Source organism: Ascaphus truei, chromosome 2 (genome assembly GCF_040206685.1).
Source record: "Ascaphus truei isolate aAscTru1 chromosome 2, aAscTru1.hap1, whole genome shotgun sequence".
Classification (NCBI taxonomy): Eukaryota; Metazoa; Chordata; class Amphibia; order Anura; family Ascaphidae; genus Ascaphus; species Ascaphus truei.
In genome coordinates, this window is record NC_134484.1 from 268,198,968 (window position 1) to 268,221,507 (window position 22,540).

The following is a 22,540-nucleotide window of genomic DNA, read 5'->3' on the forward strand; positions in this document are numbered from 1 at the left end:
TAACCCCTGACTATACCGGGGATACGCTTATCACAATGCCTTACTGGTCTGTGCTGAAGCAGGGCATTCTGGCAGCCAAGTGGCTTGACCTTTATTAGTGAGCCTGGTTACCCCCTCTCGGAACCACAAACTTAGAAATCGCCAGCTCATATACAGTGCATAAAATAAATTTATATATATATACCCTTATACACCATTTTAATAAAAAATATCACAAAATTCTTCTAAGTCCCTCGGGAAGAGTGAAAGACGCGCACGTTCATTTTCAGAGCTCCTAGACCTTCCTATAAGAAGTTAGCCAAAAAGTAGCTTCGAAAAACGCTTAGGTTAAGTTTCAGAGTTGCTTCTCATGTACCAAAGCTGGACTTAGACATAATTTCACTCTCACAACATTATGGCTGGTTGGAGACAGTCCGAACCACAAATACCGGGTCCATGGTTCTGGCCATATACTGGGGGGACGGGGGGGACTCCCATTAACCCCTGACTATACCGGGAATACGCTTATCACAATGCCTTACTGGTCTGTGCTGAAGCAGGGAATTCTGGCAGCCAAGTGGCTTGACCTTTATTAGTGAGCCTGGTTACCCCCTCTCGGAACCACAGACTTAGAAATCGCCAGCTCATATACAGTGCATAAAATAAATTTATATATATATACCCTTATACACCATTTTAATAAAAAATATCAGAAAATACTTCTAAGTCCCTCGGGAAGAGTGAAAGACGCGCACGTTCATTTTCAGAGCTCCTAGACCTTCCTATAAGAAGTTAGCCAAAAAGTAGCTTCGAAAAACGCTTAGCTTAAGTTTCAGAGTGGCTTCTAATGTACAAAAGCGGGACTTAGACATAATTTCACACTCACAACATTATGGCTGGTTGGAGACAGTCCGAACCACAATTACCGGGTCCATGGTTCTGGGCGTATACTGGGGGGACGGGGACGACTCCCATTAACCCCTGACTATACCGGGGATACGCTTATCACAATGCCTTTCTGGTCTGTGCTGAAGCAGGGCATTCTGGCAGCCAAGTGGCTTGACCTTTATTAGTGAGCCTGGTTACCCCCTCTCGGAACCACAGACTTAGAAATCGCCAGCTCATATACAGTGCATAAAATATATTTATATATATACACTTATACACCATTTTAATAAAAAATATCACAAAATTCTTCTAAGTCCCTCGGGAAGAGTGAAAGACGCGCACGTTCATTTTTAGAGCTCCTAGACCTTCCTATAAGAAGTTAGCCAAAAAGTAGCTTCGAAAAACGGTTAGATTAAGTTTCAGAGTTGCTTCTAATGTACCGAAGCTGGAATTAGACATAATTTCACTCTCACAACATTATGGCTGGTTGGAAACAGTCCGAACCACAAGTACTGGGTCCATGGTTCTGGGCGTATACTGGGGGGACGGGGACGACTCCCATTAACCCCTGACTATACCGGGGATACGCTTATCACAATGCCTTACTGGTCTGTGCTGAAGCAGGGCATTCTGGCAGCCAAGTGGCTTGACCTTTATTAGTGAGCCTGGTTACCCCCTCTCGGAACCACAGACTTAGAAATCGCCAGCTCATATACAGTGCATAAAATATATTTATATATATACCCTTATACACCATTTTAATAAAAAATATCACAAAATTCTTCTAAGTCCCTCGGGAAGAGTGAAAGACGCGCACGTTCATTTTCAGAGCTCCTAGACCTTCCTATAAGAAGTAAGCCAAAAAGTAGCTTCGAAAAACGCTTAGGTTAAGTTTCAGAGTTGCATCTAATGTACCGAAGCTGGACTTAGACATAATTTCACTCTCACAACATTATGGCTGGTTGGAGACAGTCCGAACCACAAATACCGGGTCCATGGTTCTGGCCATATACTGGGGGGACGGGGACGACTCCCATTAACCTCTGACTATACCGGGGATACGCTTATCACAATGCCTTTCTGGTCTGTGCTGAAGCAGGGCATTCTGGCAGCCAATTGGCTTGACTTTTATTAGTGAGCCTGGTTACCCCCTCTCGGAACCACAGACTTAGAAATCGCCAGCTCATATACATGCATAAAATATATTTATATATATACCCTTATACACCATTTTAATAAAAAATATCACAAAATTCTTCTAAGTCCCTCGGAAAGAGTGAAAGACGCGCACGTTCATTTTCAGAGCTCCTAGACCTTCCTATAAGAAGTTAGCCAAAAAGTAGCTTCGAAAAACGCTTAGGTTAAGTTTCAGAGTTGCATCTAATGTACCGAAGCTGGACTTAGACATAATTTCACTCTCACAACATTATGGCTGGTTGGAGACAATCCGAACCACAAATACCGGGTCCATGGTTCTGGCCATATACTGGGGGGACGGGGACGACTCCCATTAACCCCTGACTATACGGGGATACGCTTATCACAATGCCTTTCTGGTCTGTGCTGAAGCAGGGCATTCTGGCAGCCAATTGGCTTGACTTTTATTAGTGAGCCTGGTTATCCCCTCTCGGAACCACAGACTTAGAAATCGCCAGCTCATATACATGCATAAAATATATTTATATATATACCCTTTTTCACCATTTTAATAAAAAATATCACAAAATTCTTCTAAGTCCCTCGGGAAGAGTGAAAGACGCGCACGTTCATTTTCAGAGCTCCTAGACCTTCCTATAAGAAGTTAGCCAAAAAGTAGCTTCGAAAAACGCTTAGGTAAATTTTCAGAGTTGCATCTAATGTACCGAAGCTGGACTTAGACATAATTTCACTCTCACAACATTATGGCTGGTTGGAGACAGTCCGAACCACAAATACCGGGTCCATGGTTCTGGCCATATACTGGGGGGACGGGGACGACTCCCATTAACCCCTGACTATACCGGGGATACGCTTATCACAATGCCTTACTGGTCTGTGCTGAAGCAGGGCATTCTGGCAGCCAAGTGGCTTGACCTTTATTAGTGAGCCTGGTTACCCCCTCTCGGAACCACAGACTTAGAAATCGCCAGCTCATATACAGTGCATAAAATATATTTATATATATACACTTATACACCATTTTAATAAAAAATATCACAAAATTCTTCTAAGTCCCTCGGGAAGAGTGAAAGACGCGCACGTTCATTTTTAGAGCTCCTAGACCTTCCTATAAGAAGTTAGCCAAAAAGTAGCTTCGAAAAACGGTTAGATTAAGTTTCAGAGTTGCTTCTAATGTACCGAAGCTGGAATTAGACATAATTTCACTCTCACAACATTATGGCTGGTTGGAAACAGTCCGAACCACAAGTACTGGGTCCATGGTTCTGGGCGTATACTGGGGGGACGGGGACGACTCCCATTAACCCCTGACTATACCGGGGATACGCTTATCACAATGCCTTACTGGTCTGTGCTGAAGCAGGGCATTCTGGCAGCCAAGTGGCTTGACCTTTATTAGTGAGCCTGGTTACCCCCTCTCGGAACCACAGACTTAGAAATCGCCAGCTCATATACAGTGCATAAAATATATTTATATATATACCCTTATACACCATTTTAATAAAAAATATCACAAAATTCTTCTAAGTCCCTCGGGAAGAGTGAAAGACGCGCACGTTCATTTTCAGAGCTCCTAGACCTTCCTATAAGAAGTAAGCCAAAAAGTAGCTTCGAAAAACGCTTAGGTTAAGTTTCAGAGTTGCATCTAATGTACCGAAGCTGGACTTAGACATAATTTCACTCTCACAACATTATGGCTGGTTGGAGACAGTCCGAACCACAAATACCGGGTCCATGGTTCTGGCCATATACTGGGGGGACGGGGACGACTCCCATTAACCTCTGACTATACCGGGGATACGCTTATCACAATGCCTTTCTGGTCTGTGCTGAAGCAGGGCATTCTGGCAGCCAATTGGCTTGACTTTTATTAGTGAGCCTGGTTACCCCCTCTCGGAACCACAGACTTAGAAATCGCCAGCTCATATACATGCATAAAATATATTTATATATATACCCTTATACACCATTTTAATAAAAAATATCACAAAATTCTTCTAAGTCCCTCGGAAAGAGTGAAAGACGCGCACGTTCATTTTCAGAGCTCCTAGACCTTCCTATAAGAAGTTAGCCAAAAAGTAGCTTCGAAAAACGCTTAGGTTAAGTTTCAGAGTTGCATCTAATGTACCGAAGCTGGACTTAGACATAATTTCACTCTCACAACATTATGGCTGGTTGGAGACAGTCCAAACCACAAATACCGGGTCCATGGTTCTGGGCGTATACTGGGGGGACGGGGACGACTCCCATTAACCCCTGACTATACCGGGGATACGCTTATCACAATGCCTTTCTGGTCTGTGCTGAAGCAGGGCATTCTGGCAGCCAAGTGGCTTGACCTTTATTAGTGAGCCTGGTTACCCCCTCTCGGAACCACAGACTTAGAAATCGCCAGCTCATATACAGTGCATAAAATATATTTATATATATACACTTATACACCATTTTAATAAAAAATATCACAAAATTCTTCTAAGTCCCTCGGGAAGAGTGAAAGACGCGCACGTTCATTTTTAGAGCTCCTAGACCTTCCTATAAGAAGTTAGCCAAAAAGTAGCTTCGAAAAACGGTTAGATTAAGTTTCAGAGTTGCTTCTAATGTACCGAAGCTGGAATTAGACATAATTTCACTCTCACAACATTATGGCTGGTTGGAAACAGTCCGAACCACAAGTACTGGGTCCATGGTTCTGGGCGTATACTGGGGGGACGGGGACGACTCCCATTAACCCCTGACTATACCGGGGATACGCTTATCACAATGCCTTACTGGTCTGTGCTGAAGCAGGGCATTCTGGCAGCCAAGTGGCTTGACCTTTATTAGTGAGCCTGGTTACCCCCTCTCGGAACCACAGACTTAGAAATCGCCAGCTCATATACAGTGCATAAAATATATTTATATATATACCCTTATACACCATTTTAATAAAAAATATCACAAAATTCTTCTAAGTCCCTCGGGAAGAGTGAAAGACGCGCACGTTCATTTTCAGAGCTCCTAGACCTTCCTATAAGAAGTAAGCCAAAAAGTAGCTTCGAAAAACGCTTAGGTTAAGTTTCAGAGTTGCATCTAATGTACCGAAGCTGGACTTAGACATAATTTCACTCTCACAACATTATGGCTGGTTGGAGACAGTCCGAACCACAAATACCGGGTCCATGGTTCTGGCCATATACTGGGGGGACGGGGACGACTCCCATTAACCTCTGACTATACCGGGGATACGCTTATCACAATGCCTTTCTGGTCTGTGCTGAAGCAGGGAATTCTGGCAGCCAAGTGGCTTGACCTTTATTAGTGAGCCTGGTTACCCCCTCTCGGAACCACAGACTTAGAAATCGCCAGCTCATATACAGTGCATAAAATAAATTTATATATATATACACTTATACACCATTTTAATAAAAAATATCACAAAATTCTTCTAAGTCCCTCGGGAAGAGTGAAAGACGCGCACGTTCATTTTTAGAGCTCCTAGACCTTCCTATAAGAAGTTAGCCAAAAAGTAGCTTCGAAAAACGGTTAGATTAAGTTTCAGAGTTGCTTCTAATGTACCGAAGCTGGAATTAGACATAATTTCACTCTCACAACATTATGGCTGGTTGGAAACAGTCCGAACCACAAGTACTGGGTCCATGGTTCTGGGCGTATACTGGGGGGACGGGGACGACTCCCATTAACCCCTGACTATACCGGGGATACGCTTATCACAATGCCTTACTGGTCTGTGCTGAAGCAGGGCATTCTGGCAGCCAAGTGGCTTGACCTTTATTAGTGAGCCTGGTTACCCCCTCTCGGAACCACAGACTTAGAAATCGCCAGCTCATATACAGTGCATAAAATATATTTATATATATACCCTTATACACCATTTTAATAAAAAATATCACAAAATTCTTCTAAGTCCCTCGGGAAGAGTGAAAGACGCGCACGTTCATTTTCAGAGCTCCTAGACCTTCCTATAAGAAGTAAGCCAAAAAGTAGCTTCGAAAAACGCTTAGGTTAAGTTTCAGAGTTGCATCTAATGTACCGAAGCTGGACTTAGACATAATTTCACTCTCACAACATTATGGCTGGTTGGAGACAGTCCGAACCACAAATACCGGGTCCATGGTTCTGGCCATATACTGGGGGGACGGGGACGACTCCCATTAACCTCTGACTATACCGGGGATACGCTTATCACAATGCCTTTCTGGTCTGTGCTGAAGCAGGGCATTCTGGCAGCCAATTGGCTTGACTTTTATTAGTGAGCCTGGTTACCCCCTCTCGGAACCACAGACTTAGAAATCGCCAGCTCATATACATGCATAAAATATATTTATATATATACCCTTATACACCATTTTAATAAAAAATATCACAAAATTCTTCTAAGTCCCTCGGAAAGAGTGAAAGACGCGCACGTTCATTTTCAGAGCTCCTAGACCTTCCTATAAGAAGTTAGCCAAAAAGTAGCTTCGAAAAACGCTTAGGTTAAGTTTCAGAGTTGCATCTAATGTACCGAAGCTGGACTTAGACATAATTTCACTCTCACAACATTATGGCTGGTTGGAGACAGTCCGAACCACAAATACCGGGTCCATGGTTCTGGCCATATACTGGGGGGACGGGGACGACTCCCATTAACCCCTGACTATACCGGGGATACGCTTATCACAATGCCTTTCTGGTCTGTGCTGAAGCAGGGCATTCTGGCAGCCAAGTGGCTTGACCTTTATTAGTGAGCCTGGTTACCCCCTCTCGGAACCACAGACTTAGAAATCGCCAGCTCATATACAGTGCATAAAATATATTTATATATATACACTTATACACCATTTTAATAAAAAATATCACAAAATTCTTCTAAGTCCCTCGGGAAGAGTGAAAGACGCGCACGTTCATTTTTAGAGCTCCTAGACCTTCCTATAAGAAGTTAGCCAAAAAGTAGCTTCGAAAAACGGTTAGATTAAGTTTCAGAGTTGCTTCTAATGTACCGAAGCTGGAATTAGACATAATTTCACTCTCACAACATTATGGCTGGTTGGAAACAGTCCGAACCACAAGTACTGGGTCCATGGTTCTGGGCGTATACTGGGGGGACGGGGACGACTCCCATTAACCCCTGACTATACCGGGGATACGCTTATCACAATGCCTTACTGGTCTGTGCTGAAGCAGGGCATTCTGGCAGCCAAGTGGCTTGACCTTTATTAGTGAGCCTGGTTACCCCCTCTCGGAACCACAGACTTAGAAATCGCCAGCTCATATACAGTGCATAAAATATATTTATATATATACCCTTATACACCATTTTAATAAAAAATATCACAAAATTCTTCTAAGTCCCTCGGGAAGAGTGAAAGACGCGCACGTTCATTTTCAGAGCTCCTAGACCTTCCTATAAGAAGTAAGCCAAAAAGTAGCTTCGAAAAACGCTTAGGTTAAGTTTCAGAGTTGCATCTAATGTACCGAAGCTGGACTTAGACATAATTTCACTCTCACAACATTATGGCTGGTTGGAGACAGTCCGAACCACAAATACCGGGTCCATGGTTCTGGCCATATACTGGGGGGACGGGGACGACTCCCATTAACCTCTGACTATACCGGGGATACGCTTATCACAATGCCTTTCTGGTCTGTGCTGAAGCAGGGCATTCTGGCAGCCAATTGGCTTGACTTTTATTAGTGAGCCTGGTTACCCCCTCTCGGAACCACAGACTTAGAAATCGCCAGCTCATATACATGCATAAAATATATTTATATATATACCCTTATACACCATTTTAATAAAAAATATCACAAAATTCTTCTAAGTCCCTCGGAAAGAGTGAAAGACGCGCACGTTCATTTTCAGAGCTCCTAGACCTTCCTATAAGAAGTTAGCCAAAAAGTAGCTTCGAAAAACGCTTAGGTTAAGTTTCAGAGTTGCATCTAATGTACCGAAGCTGGACTTAGACATAATTTCACTCTCACAACATTATGGCTGGTTGGAGACAGTCCAAACCACAAATACCGGGTCCATGGTTCTGGGCGTATACTGGGGGGACGGGGACGACTCCCATTAACCCCTGACTATACCGGGGATACGCTTATCACAATGCCTTTCTGGTCTGTGCTGAAGCAGGGCATTCTGGCAGCCAATTGGCTTGACTTTTATTAGTGAGCCTGGTTACCCCCTCTCGGAACCACAGACTTAGAAATCGCCAGCTCATATACAGTGCATAAAATATATTTATATATATATACCCTTATACACCATTTTAATAAAAAATATCAGAAAATACTTCTAAGTCCCTCGGGAAGAGTGAAAGACGCGCACGTTCATTTTCAGAGCTCCTAGACCTTCCTATAAGAAGTTAGCCAAAAAGTAGCTTCGAAAAACGCTTAGCTTAAGTTTCAGAGTGGCTTCTAATGTACAAAAGCGGGACTTAGACATAATTTCACTCTGACAACATTATGGCTGGTTGGAGACAGTCCGAACCACAATTACCGGGTCCATGGTTCTGGGCGTATACTGGGGGGACGGGGACGACTCCCATTAACCCCTGACTATACCGGGGATACGCTTATCACAATGCCTTTCTGGTCTGTGCTGAAGCAGGGCATTCTGGCAGCCAAGTGGCTTGACCTTTATTAGTGAGCCTGGTTACCCCCTCTCGGAACCACAGACTTAGAAATCGCCAGCTCATATACAGTGCATAAAATTTATTTATATATATACACTTATACACCATTTTAATAAAAAATATCACAAAATTCTTCTAAGTCCCTCGGGAAGAGTGAAAGACGCGCACGTTCATTTTTAGAGCTCCTAGACCTTCCTATAAGAAGTTAGCCAAAAAGTAGCTTCGAAAAACGGTTAGATTAAGTTTCAGAGTTGCTTCTAATGTACCGAAGCTGGAATTAGACATAATTTCACTCTCACAACATTATGGCTGGTTGGAAACAGTCCGAACCACAAGTACTGGGTCCATGGTTCTGGGCGTATACTGGGGGGACGGGGACGACTCCCATTAACCCCTGACTATACCGGGGATACGCTTATCACAATGCCTTACTGGTCTGTGCTGAAGCAGGGCATTCTGGCAGCCAAGTGGCTTGACCTTTATTAGTGAGCCTGGTTACCCCCTCTCGGAACCACAGACTTAGAAATCGCCAGCTCATATACAGTGCATAAAATATATTTATATATATACCCTTATACACCATTTTAATAAAAAATATCACAAAATTCTTCTAAGTCCCTCGGGAAGAGTGAAAGACGCGCACGTTCATTTTCAGAGCTCCTAGACCTTCCTATAAGAAGTTAGCCAAAAAATAGCTTCGAAAAACGCTTAGGTTAAGTTTCAGAGGTACTTCTAATGTACCAAAGCTGGACTTAGACATAATTTCACTCTCACAACATTATGGCTGGTTGGAGACAGTCCGAACCACAAGTACTGGGTCCATGGTTCTGGGCGTATACTGGGGGGACGGGGACGACTCCCATTAACCCCTGACTATACCGGGGATACGCTTATCACAATGCCTTACTGGTCTGTGCTGAAGCAGGGCATTCTGGCAGCCAAGTGGCTTGACCTTTATTAGTGAGCCTGGTTACCCCCTCTCGGAACCACAGACTTAGAAATCGCCAGCTCATATACAGTGCATAAAATAAATTTATATATATATACCCTTATTCACCATTTTAATAAAAAATATCACAAAATTCTTCTAAGTCCCTCGGGAAGAGTTAAAGACGCGCACGTTCATTTTCAGAGCTCCTAGACCTTCCTATAAGAAGTTAGCCAAAAAGTAGCTTCGAAAAACGCTTAGGTTAAGTTTCAGAGTTGCTTCTAATGTACCGAAGCTGGAATTAGACATAATTTCACTCTCACAACATTATGGCTGGTTGGAGACAGTCCGAACCACAAGTACTGGGTCCATGGTTCTGGGCGTATACTGGGGGGACGGGGATTACTCCCATTAACCCCTGACTATACCGGGGATACGCTTATCACAATGCCTTACTGGTCTGTGCTGAAGCAGGGCATTCTGGCAGCCAAGTGGCTTGACCTTTATTAGTGAGCCTGGTTACCCCCTCTCGGAACCACAAACTTAGAAATCGCCAGCTCATATACAGTGCATAAAATAAATTTATATATATATACCCTTATACACCATTTTAATAAAAAATATCACAAAATTCTTCTAAGTCCCTCGGGAAGAGTGAAAGACGCGCACGTTCATTTTCAGAGCTCCTAGACCTTCCTATAAGAAGTTAGCCAAAAAGTAGCTTCGAAAAACGCTTAGGTTAAGTTTCAGAGTTGCTTCTCATGTACCAAAGCTGGACTTAGACATAATTTCACTCTCACAACATTATGGCTGGTTGGAGACAGTCCGAACCACAAATACCGGGTCCATGGTTCTGGCCATATACTGGGGGGACGGGGGGGACTCCCATTAACCCCTGACTATACCGGGAATACGCTTATCACAATGCCTTACTGGTCTGTGCTGAAGCAGGGAATTCTGGCAGCCAAGTGGCTTGACCTTTATTAGTGAGCCTGGTTACCCCCTCTCGGAACCACAGACTTAGAAATCGCCAGCTCATATACAGTGCATAAAATAAATTTATATATATATACCCTTATACACCATTTTAATAAAAAATATCAGAAAATACTTCTAAGTCCCTCGGGAAGAGTGAAAGACGCGCACGTTCATTTTCAGAGCTCCTAGACCTTCCTATAAGAAGTTAGCCAAAAAGTAGCTTCGAAAAACGCTTAGCTTAAGTTTCAGAGTGGCTTCTAATGTACAAAAGCGGGACTTAGACATAATTTCACTCTCACAACATTATGGCTGGTTGGAGACAGTCCGAACCACAATTACCGGGTCCATGGTTCTGGGCGTATACTGGGGGGACGGGGACGACTCCCATTAACCCCTGACTATACCGGGGATACGCTTATCACAATGCCTTTCTGGTCTGTGCTGAAGCAGGGCATTCTGGCAGCCAAGTGGCTTGACCTTTATTAGTGAGCCTGGTTACCCCCTCTCGGAACCACAGACTTAGAAATCGCCAGCTCATATACAGTGCATAAAATATATTTATATATATACACTTATACACCATTTTAATAAAAAATATCACAAAATTCTTCTAAGTCCCTCGGGAAGAGTGAAAGACGCGCACGTTCATTTTTAGAGCTCCTAGACCTTCCTATAAGAAGTTAGCCAAAAAGTAGCTTCGAAAAACGGTTAGATTAAGTTTCAGAGTTGCTTCTAATGTACCGAAGCTGGAATTAGACATAATTTCACTCTCACAACATTATGGCTGGTTGGAAACAGTCCGAACCACAAGTACTGGGTCCATGGTTCTGGGCGTATACTGGGGGGACGGGGACGACTCCCATTAACCCCTGACTATACCGGGGATACGCTTATCACAATGCCTTACTGGTCTGTGCTGAAGCAGGGCATTCTGGCAGCCAAGTGGCTTGACCTTTATTAGTGAGCCTGGTTACCCCCTCTCGGAACCACAGACTTAGAAATCGCCAGCTCATATACAGTGCATAAAATATATTTATATATATACCCTTATACACCATTTTAATAAAAAATATCACAAAATTCTTCTAAGTCCCTCGGGAAGAGTGAAAGACGCGCACGTTCATTTTCAGAGCTCCTAGACCTTCCTATAAGAAGTTAGCCAAAAAGTAGCTTCGAAAAACGCTTAGGTTAAGTTTCAGAGGTACTTCTAATGTACCAAAGCTGGACTTAGACATAATTTCACTCTCACAACATTATGGCTGGTTGGAGACAGTCCGAACCACAAGTACTCTGTCCATGGTTCTGGGCGTATACTGGGGGGACGGGGACGACTCCCATTAACCCCTGACTATACCGGGGATACGCTTATCACAATGCCTTACTGGTCTGTGCTGAAGCAGGGCATTCTGGCAGCCAAGTGGCTTGACCTTTATTAGTGAGCCTGGTTACCCCCTCTCGGAACCACAGACTTAGAAATCGCCAGCTCATATACAGTGCATAAAATAAATTTATATATATATACCCTTATTCACCATTTTAATAAAAAATATCACAAAAATTCTTCTAAGTACCTCGGGAAGAGTTAAAGACGCGCACGTTCATTTTCAGAGCTCCTAGACCTTCCTATAAGAAGTTAGCCAAAAAGTAGCTTCGAAAAACGCTTAGGTTAAGTTTCAGAGTTGCTTCTAATGTACCGAAGCTGGAATTAGACATAATTTCACTCTCACAACATTATGGCTGGTTGGAGACAGTCCGAACCACAAGTACTGGGTCCATGGTTCTGGGCGTATACTGGGGGGACGGGGATTACTCCCATTAACCCCTGACTATACCGGGGATACGCTTATCACAATGCCTTACTGGTCTGTGCTGAAGCAGGGCATTCTGGCAGCCAAGTGGCTTGACCTTTATTAGTGAGCCTGGTTACCCCCTCTCGGAACCACAGACTTAGAAATCGCCAGCTCATATACAGTGCATAAAATATATTTATATATATACACTTATACACCATTTTAATAAAAAATATCACAAAATTCTTCTAAGTCCCTCGGGAAGAGTGAAAGACGCGCACGTTCATTTTTAGAGCTCCTAGACCTTCCTATAAGAAGTTAGCCAAAAAGTAGCTTCGAAAAACGGTTAGATTAAGTTTCAGAGTTGCTTCTAATGTACCGAAGCTGGAATTAGACATAATTTCACTCTCACAACATTATGGCTGGTTGGAAACAGTCCGAACCACAAGTACTGGGTCCATGGTTCTGGGCGTATACTGGGGGGACGGGGACGACTCCCATTAACCCCTGACTATACCGGGGATACGCTTATCACAATGCCTTACTGGTCTGTGCTGAAGCAGGGCATTCTGGCAGCCAAGTGGCTTGACCTTTATTAGTGAGCCTGGTTACCCCCTCTCGGAACCACAGACTTAGAAATCGCCAGCTCATATACAGTGCATAAAATATATTTATATATATACCCTTATACACCATTTTAATAAAAAATATCACAAAATTCTTCTAAGTCCCTCGGGAAGAGTGAAAGACGCGCACGTTCATTTTCAGAGCTCCTAGACCTTCCTATAAGAAGTTAGCCAAAAAGTAGCTTCGAAAAACGCTTAGGTTAAGTTTCAGAGGTACTTCTAATGTACCAAAGCTGGACTTAGACATAATTTCACTCTCACAACATTATGGCTGGTTGGAGACAGTCCGAACCACAAGTACTCTGTCCATGGTTCTGGGCGTATACTGGGGGGACGGGGACGACTCCCATTAACCCCTGACTATACCGGGGATACGCTTATCACAATGCCTTACTGGTCTGTGCTGAAGCAGGGCATTCTGGCAGCCAAGTGGCTTGACCTTTATTAGTGAGCCTGGTTACCCCCTCTCGGAACCACAGACTTAGAAATCGCCAGCTCATATACAGTGCATAAAATAAATTTATATATATATACCCTTATTCACCATTTTAATAAAAAATATCACAAAAATTCTTCTAAGTACCTCGGGAAGAGTTAAAGACGCGCACGTTCATTTTCAGAGCTCCTAGACCTTCCTATAAGAAGTTAGCCAAAAAGTAGCTTCGAAAAACGCTTAGGTTAAGTTTCAGAGTTGCTTCTAATGTACCGAAGCTGGAATTAGACATAATTTCACTCTCACAACATTATGGCTGGTTGGAGACAGTCCGAACCACAAGTACTGGGTCCATGGTTCTGGGCGTATACTGGGGGGACGGGGATTACTCCCATTAACCCCTGACTATACCGGGGATACGCTTATCACAATGCCTTACTGGTCTGTGCTGAAGCAGGGCATTCTGGCAGCCAAGTGGCTTGACCTTTATTAGTGAGCCTGGTTACCCCCTCTCGGAACCACAGACTTAGAAATCGCCAGCTCATATACAGTGCATAAAATATATTTATATATATACACTTATACACCATTTTAATAAAAAATATCACAAAATTCTTCTAAGTCCCTCGGGAAGAGTGAAAGACGCGCACGTTCATTTTTAGAGCTCCTAGACCTTCCTATAAGAAGTTAGCCAAAAAGTAGCTTCGAAAAACGGTTAGATTAAGTTTCAGAGTTGCTTCTAATGTACCGAAGCTGGAATTAGACATAATTTCACTCTCACAACATTATGGCTGGTTGGAAACAGTCCGAACCACAAGTACTGGGTCCATGGTTCTGGGCGTATACTGGGGGGACGGGGACGACTCCCATTAACCCCTGACTATACCGGGGATACGCTTATCACAATGCCTTACTGGTCTGTGCTGAAGCAGGGCATTCTGGCAGCCAAGTGGCTTGACCTTTATTAGTGAGCCTGGTTACCCCCTCTCGGAACCACAGACTTAGAAATCGCCAGCTCATATACAGTGCATAAAATATATTTATATATATACCCTTATACACCATTTTAATAAAAAATATCACAAAATTCTTCTAAGTCCCTCGGGAAGAGTGAAAGACGCGCACGTTCATTTTCAGAGCTCCTAGACCTTCCTATAAGAAGTAAGCCAAAAAGTAGCTTCGAAAAACGCTTAGGTTAAGTTTCAGAGTTGCATCTAATGTACCGAAGCTGGACTTAGACATAATTTCACTCTCACAACATTATGGCTGGTTGGAGACAGTCCGAACCACAAATACCGGGTCCATGGTTCTGGCCATATACTGGGGGGACGGGGACGACTCCCATTAACCTCTGACTATACCGGGGATACGCTTATCACAATGCCTTTCTGGTCTGTGCTGAAGCAGGGCATTCTGGCAGCCAATTGGCTTGACTTTTATTAGTGAGCCTGGTTACCCCCTCTCGGAACCACAGACTTAGAAATCGCCAGCTCATATACATGCATAAAATATATTTATATATATACCCTTATACACCATTTTAATAAAAAATATCACAAAATTCTTCTAAGTCCCTCGGAAAGAGTGAAAGACGCGCACGTTCATTTTCAGAGCTCCTAGACCTTCCTATAAGAAGTTAGCCAAAAAGTAGCTTCGAAAAACGCTTAGGTTAAGTTTCAGAGTTGCATCTAATGTACCGAAGCTGGACTTAGACATAATTTCACTCTCACAACATTATGGCTGGTTGGAGACAGTCCAAACCACAAATACCGGGTCCATGGTTCTGGGCGTATACTGGGGGGACGGGGACGACTCCCATTAACCCCTGACTATACCGGGGATACGCTTATCACAATGCCTTTCTGGTCTGTGCTGAAGCAGGGCATTCTGGCAGCCAATTGGCTTGACTTTTATTAGTGAGCCTGGTTACCCCCTCTCGGAACCACAGACTTAGAAATCGCCAGCTCATATACAGTGCATAAAATATATTTATATATATACCCTTATACACCATTTTAATAAAAAATATCACAAAATTCTTCTAAGTCCCTCGGGAAGAGTGAAAGACGCGCACGTTCATTTTCAGAGCTCCTAGACCTTCCTATAAGAAGTTAGCCAAAAAGTAGCTTCGAAAAACGCTTAGGTAAATTTTCAGAGTTGCATCTAATGTACCGAAGCTGGACTTAGACATAATTTCACTCTCACAACATTATGGCTGGTTGGAGACAGTCCGAACCACAAATACCGGGTCCATGGTTCTGGCCATATACTGGGGGGACGGGGACGACTCCCATTAACCCCTGACTATACCGGGGATACGCTTATCACAATGCTTTTCTGGTCTGTGCTGAAGCAGGGCATTCTGGCAGCCAATTGGCTTGACTTTTATTAGTGAGCCTGGTTACCCCCTCTCGGAACCACAGACTTAGAAATCGCCAGCTCATATACAGTGCATAAAATATATTTATATATATACCCTTATACACCATTTTAATAAAAAATATCACAAAATTCTTCTAAGTCCCTCGGGAAGAGTGAAAGACGCGCACGTTCATTTTCAGAGCTCCTAGACCTTCCTATAAGAAGTTAGCCAAAAAGTAGCTTCGAAAAACGCTTAGGTTAAGTTTCAGAGGTACTTCTAATGTACCAAAGCTGGACTTAGACATAATTTCACTCTCACAACATTATGGCTGGTTGGAGACAGTCCGAACCACAAGTACTGGGTCCATGGTTCTGGGCGTATACTGGGGGGACGGGGACGACTCCCATTAACCCCTGACTATACCGGGGATACGCTTATCACAATGCCTTACTGGTCTGTGCTGAAGCAGGGCATTCTGGCAGCCAAGTGGCTTGACCTTTATTAGTGAGCCTGGTTACCCCCTCTCGGAACCACAGACTTAGAAATCGCCAGCTCATATACAGTGCATAAAATATATTTATATATATACCCTTATACACCATTTTAATAAAAAATATCACAAAATTCTTCTAAGTCCCTCGGGAAGAGTGAAAGACGCGCACGTTCATTTTTAGAGCTCCTAGACCTTCCTATAAGAAGTTAGCCAAAAAGTAGCTTCGAAAAACGGTTAGATTAAGTTTCAGAGTTGCTTCTAATGTACCGAAGCTGGAATTAGACATAATTTCACTCTCACAACATTATGGCTGGTTGGAAACAGTCCGAACCACAAGTACTGGGTCCATGGTTCTGGGCGTATACTGGGGGGACGGGGACGACTCCCATTAACCCCTGACTATACCGGGGATACGCTTATCACAATGCCTTACTGGTCTGTACTGAAGCAGGGCATTCTGGCAGCCAAGTGGCTTGACCTTTATTAGTGAGCCTGGTTACCCCCTCTCGGAACCACAGACTTAGAAATCGCCAGCTCATATACAGTGCATAAAATATATTTATATATATACCCTTATACACCATTTAAATAAAAAATATCACAAAATTCTTCTAAGTCCCTCGGGAAGAGTGAAAGACGCGCACGTTCATTTTTAGAGCTCCTAGACCTTCCTATAAGAAGTTAGCCAAAAAGTAGCTTCGAAAAACGGTTAGATTAAGTTTCAGAGTTGCTTCTAATGTACCGAAGCTGGAATTAGACATAATTTCACTCTCACAACATTATGGCTGGTTGGAAACAGTCCGAACCACAAGTACTGGGTCCATGGTTCTGGGCGTATACTGGGGGGACGGGGACGACTCCCATTAACCCCTGACTATACCGGGGATACGCTTATCACAATGCCTTACTGGTCTGTGCTGAAGCAGGGCATTCTGGCAGCCAAGTGGCTTGACCTTTATTAGTGAGCCTGGTTACCCCCTCTCGGAACCACAGACTTAGAAATCGCCAGCTCATATACAGTGCATAAAATATATTTATATATATACCCTTATACACCATTTTAATAAAAAATATCACAAAATTCTTCTAAGTCCCTCGGGAAGAGTGAAAGACGCGCACGTTCATTTTCAGAGCTCCTAGACCTTCCTATAAGAAGTAAGCCAAAAAGTAGCTTCGAAAAACGCTTAGGTTAAGTTTCAGAGTTGCATCTAATGTACCGAAGCTGGACTTAGACATAATTTCACTCTCACAACATTATGGCTGGTTGGAGACAGTCCGAACCACAAATACCGGGTCCATGGTTCTGGCCATATACTGGGGGGACGGGGACGACTCCCATTAACCTCTGACTATACCGGGGATACGCTTATCACAATGCCTTTCTGGTCTGTGCTGAAGCAGGGCATTCTGGCAGCCAATTGGCTTGACTTTTATTAGTGAGCCTGGTTACCCCCTCTCGGAACCACAGACTTAGAAATCGCCAGCTCATATACATGCATAAAATATATTTATATATATACCCTTATACACCATTTTAATAAAAAATATCACAAAATTCTTCTAAGTCCCTCGGAAAGAGTGAAAGACGCGCACGTTCATTTTCAGAGCTCCTAGACCTTCCTATAAGAAGTTAGCCAAAAAGTAGCTTCGAAAAACGCTTAGCTTAAGTTTCAGAGTGGCTTCTAATGTACAAAAGCGGGACTTAGACATAATTTCACTCTCACAACATTATGGCTGGTTGGAGACAGTCCGAACCACAATTACCGGGTCCATGGTTCTGGGCGTATACTGGGGGGACGGGGACGACTCCCATTAACCCCTGACTATACCGGGGATACGCTTATCACAATGCCTTTCTGGTCTGTGCTGAAGCAGGGCATTCTGGCAGCCAAGTGGCTTGACCTTTATTAGTGAGCCTGGTTACCCCCTCTCGGAACCACAGACTTAGAAATCGCCAGCTCATATACAGTGCATAAAATATATTTATATATATACCCTTATACACCATTTTAATAAAAAATATCACAAAATTCTTCTAAGTCCCTCGGGAAGAGTGAAAGACGCGCACGTTCATTTTTAGAGCTCCTAGACCTTCCTATAAGAAGTTAGCCAAAAAGTAGCTTCGAAAAACGGTTAGATTAAGTTTCAGAGTTGCTTCTAATGTACCGAAGCTGGAATTAGACATAATTTCACTCTCACAACATTATGGCTGGTTGGAAACAGTCCGAACCACAAGTACTGGGTCCATGGTTCTGGGCGTATACTGGGGGGACGGGGACGACTCCCATTAACCCCTGACTATACCGGGGATACGCTTATCACAATGCCTTACTGGTCTGTGCTGAAGCAGGGCATTCTGGCAGCCAAGTGGCTTGACCTTTATTAGTGAGCCTGGTTACCCCCTCTCGGAACCACAGACTTAGAAATCGCCAGCTCATATACAGTGCATAAAATATATTTATATATATACCCTTATACACCATTTTAATAAAAAATATCACAAAATTCTTCTAAGTCCCTCGGGAAGAGTGAAAGACGCGCACGTTCATTTTCAGAGCTCCTAGACCTTCCTATAAGAAGTAAGCCAAAAAGTAGCTTCGAAAAACGCTTAGGTTAAGTTTCAGAGTTGCATCTAATGTACCGAAGCTGGACTTAGACATAATTTCACTCTCACAACATTATGGCTGGTTGGAGACAGTCCGAACCACAAATACCGGGTCCATGGTTCTGGCCATATACTGGGGGGACGGGGACGACTCCCATTAACCTCTGACTATACCGGGGATACGCTTATCACAATGCCTTTCTGGTCTGTGCTGAAGCAGGGCATTCTGGCAGCCAATTGGCTTGACTTTTATTAGTGAGCCTGGTTACCCCCTCTCGGAACCACAGACTTAGAAATCGCCAGCTCATATACATGCATAAAATATATTTATATATATACCCTTATACACCATTTTAATAAAAAATATCACAAAATTCTTCTAAGTCCCTCGGAAAGAGTGAAAGACGCGCACGTTCATTTTCAGAGCTCCTAGACCTTCCTATAAGAAGTTAGCCAAAAAGTAGCTTCGAAAAACGCTTAGGTTAAGTTTCAGAGTTGCATCTAATGTACCGAAGCTGGACTTAGACATAATTTCACTCTCACAACATTATGGCTGGTTGGAGACAGTCCAAACCACAAATACCGGGTCCATGGTTCTGGGCGTATACTGGGGGGACGGGGACGACTCCCATTAACCCCTGACTATACCGGGGATACGCTTATCACAATGCCTTTCTGGTCTGTGCTGAAGCAGGGCATTCTGGCAGCCAATTGGCTTGACTTTTATTAGTGAGCCTGGTTACCCCCTCTCGGAACCACAGACTTAGAAATCGCCAGCTCATATACAGTGCATAAAATATATTTATATATATACCCTTATACACCATTTTAATAAAAAATATCACAAAATTTTTCTAAGTCCCTCGGGAAGAGTGAAAGACGCGCACGTTCATTTTCAGAGCTCCTAGACCTTCCTATAAGAAGTTAGCCAAAAAGTAGCTTCGAAAAACGCTTAGGTAAATTTTCAGAGTTGCATCTAATGTACCGAAGCTGGACTTAGACATAATTTCACTCTCACAACATTATGGCTGGTTGGAGACAGTCCGAACCACAAATACCGGGTCCATGGTTCTGGCCATATACTGGGGGGACGGGGACGACTCCCATTAACCCCTGACTATACCGGGGATACGCTTATCACAATGCCTTACTGGTCTGTGCTGAAGCAGGGCATTCTGGCAGCCAAGTGGCTTGACCTTTATTAGTGAGCCTGGTTACCCCCTCTCGGAACCACAGACTTAGAAATCGCCAGCTCATATACAGTGCATAAAATATATTTATATATATACCCTTATACACCATTTTAATAAAAAATATCACAAAATTCTTCTAAGTCCCTCGGGAAGAGTGAAAGACGCGCACGTTCATTTTCAGAGCTCCTAGACCTTCCTATAAGAAGTTAGCCAAAAAGTAGCTTCGAAAAACGCTTAGGTTAAGTTTCAGAGTTGCTTCTAATGTACCAAAGCTGGACTTAGACATAATTTCACTCTCACAACATTATGGCTGGTTGGAGACAGTCCGAACCACAAGTACCGGGTCCATGGTTCTGGGCGTATACTGGGGGGACGGGGACGACTCCCATTAACCCCTGACTATACCGGGGATACGCTTATCACAATGCCTTACTGGTCTGTGCTGAAGCAGGGCATTCTGGCATCAAAGTAGCTTGACCTTTATTAGTGAGCCTGGTTACCCCCTCTCGGAACCACAGACTTAGAAATCGCCAGCTCATATACAGTGCATAAAATAAATTTATATATATATACCCTTACAGTATACACCATTTTAATAAAAAATATCAGAAAATACTTCTAAGTCCCTCGGGAAGAGTGAAAGACGCGCACGTTCATTTTCAGAGCTCCTAGACCTTCCTATAAGAAGTTAGCCAAAAAGTAGCTTCGAAAAACGCTTAGCTTAAGTTTCAGAGTGGCTTCTAATGTACAAAAGCGGGACTTAGACATAATTTCACTCTCACAACATTATGGCTGGTTGGAGACAGTCCGAACCACAATTACCGGGTCCATGGTTCTGGGCGTATACTGGGGGGACGGGGACGACTCCCATTAACCCCTGACTATACCGGGGATACGCTTATCACAATGCCTTTCTGGTCTGTGCTGAAGCAGGGCATTCTGGCAGCCAAGTGGCTTGACCTTTATTAGTGAGCCTGGTTACCCCCTCTCGGAACCACAGACTTAGAAATCGCCAGCTCATATACAGTGCATAAAATATATTTATATATATACACTTATACACCATTTTAATAAAAAATATCACAAAATTCTTCTAAGTCCCTCGGGAAGAGTGAAAGACGCGCACGTTCATTTTTAGAGCTCCTAGACCTTCCTATAAGAAGTTAGCCAAAAAGTAGCTTCGAAAAACGGTTAGATTAAGTTTCAGAGTTGCTTCTAATGTACCGAAGCTGGAATTAGACATAATTTCACTCTCACAACATTATGGCTGGTTGGAAACAGTCCGAACCACAAGTACTGGGTCCATGGTTCTGGGCGTATACTGGGGGGACGGGGACGACTCCCATTAACCCCTGACTATACCGGGGATACGCTTATCACAATGCCTTACTGGTCTGTGCTGAAGCAGGGCATTCTGGCAGCCAAGTGGCTTGACCTTTATTAGTGAGCCTGGTTACCCCCTCTCGGAACCACAGACTTAGAAATCGCCAGCTCATATACAGTGCATAAAATATATTTATATATATACCCTTATACACCATTTTAATAAAAAATATCACAAAATTCTTCTAAGTCCCTCGGGAAGAGTGAAAGACGCGCACGTTCATTTTCAGAGCTCCTAGACCTTCCTATAAGAAGTTAGCCAAAAAGTAGCTTCGAAAAACGCTTAGGTTAAGTTTCAGAGGTACTTCTAATGTACCAAAGCTGGACTTAGACATAATTTCACTCTCACAACATTATGGCTGGTTGGAGACAGTCCGAACCACAAGTACTGGGTCCATGGTTCTGGGCGTATACTGGGGGGACGGGGACGACTCCCATTAACCCCTGACTATACCGGGGATACGCTTATCACAATGCCTTACTGGTCTGTGCTGAAGCAGGGCATTCTGGCAGCCAAGTGGCTTGACCTTTATTAGTGAGCCTGGTTACCCCCTCTCGGAACCACAGACTTAGAAATCGCCAGCTCATATACAGTGCATAAAATATATTTATATATATACCCTTATACACCATTTTAATAAAAAATATCACAAAATTCTTCTAAGTCCCTCGGGAAGAGTGAAAGACGCGCACGTTCATTTTTAGAGCTCCTAGACCTTCCTATAAGAAGTTAGCCAAAAAGTAGCTTCGAAAAACGGTTAGATTAAGTTTCAGAGTTGCTTCTAATGTACCGAAGCTGGAATTAGACATAATTTCACTCTCACAACATTATGGCTGGTTGGAAACAGTCCGAACCACAAGTACTGGGTCCATGGTTCTGGGCGTATACTGGGGGGACGGGGACGACTCCCATTAACCCCTGACTATACCGGGGATACGCTTATCACAATGCCTTACTGGTCTGTGCTGAAGCAGGGCATTCTGGCAGCCAAGTGGCTTGACCTTTATTAGTGAGCCTGGTTACCCCCTCTCGGAACCACAGACTTAGAAATCGCCAGCTCATATACAGTGCATAAAATATATTTATATATATACCCTTATACACCATTT